Source organism: Euprymna scolopes, chromosome 25, assembly GCF_053919585.1.
Source record: "Euprymna scolopes isolate OS-2025 chromosome 25, ASM5391958v1, whole genome shotgun sequence".
Taxonomy (NCBI): Eukaryota; Metazoa; Mollusca; class Cephalopoda; order Sepiida; family Sepiolidae; genus Euprymna; species Euprymna scolopes.
This window is the reverse complement of record NC_136506.1, coordinates 34,546,033-34,546,897: the sequence shown is the minus strand read 5'-3', so window position 1 is coordinate 34,546,897 and position 865 is coordinate 34,546,033. Positions and strand designations below refer to the sequence as shown.

The 865-nt window shown below is 37.8% G+C and overlaps 1 pseudogene; it reads left to right on the top strand.

The window, feature by feature from the left end:
- The first annotated feature begins 397 nt into the window (after nucleotides 1-397).
- On the top strand, nucleotides 398-534 carry LOC145247698 (U2 spliceosomal RNA; annotated as a pseudogene).
- The last annotated feature ends 331 nt before the right edge of the window (nucleotides 535-865 follow it).

The window sequence follows — 865 nt, the reverse complement described above, 5'->3', positions numbered from 1 at the left end:
CATATGTTTTTGTTTTTAGTCGCGTGCAAGCGACTTTATAAGTCACTCGGTCGGTTGGTCGGGCGGTCGGTCGGTCGGTCGGTCTGTCCGTAACACTTTTGTGCTCGACCTTTTTGGTTAAGATCAAAGGTCTGTTGTTAATAGATGCTGTTCTTAGCTTTTTAAGCTTTTCTTGGCCTTTTGGCTAAGATCAAAGTGCTGTTCCGGCAGATACTGCAAGAAAAGACCGTATGTGGGGGCAACCCCACATATAAGACCTTGGTTAATGTAGGGGCAACCCTTCATACCAATTGTCACTATCCAGTTCTCCCACTCCCCGGGGAGTTGGTCCCCATTTCCCCTTCACTTTTCGCATTAAAAATCGGCCTTGTGCCTAATTTTCTCGGTGGGGGAGCAAATAAATACCTTGGCCTTTTGGCCAAGATTAAAGTGTAGTATCTGTTCTTACTACATGCTGTACTTACGTTTGTAACTTTGTAATATAAAGTGGGGGATCAGTTTTCTGTATTAATTTTATGTAAAATGATACCCCACTTTACAACCAGTTAGTCTCAAAGCCATTCAATTCATTCTCCAGATCATTCAAGTTGTTTTTTGAAGGAGTCCAGTTATTTTTTTAAGCATTCAAGTCATTCTTAAGGTCATTCAATTCATCCTTAAGTTCATTAAAGTCATTCTAAGTTATTTACTTTTTTTTTTATTTAAGTCATTTCAATCCATTTTTCGATCATTTTAGTTTATTTGTAAGAATTTCATGTTAATTCTACATTTACGCATTCATTCATTACACGAGAGCACGCGACTAATAGCTATCGGCATTGTTTTGTTAATACGCAATAAAATAAATTCATAAACATATTACACC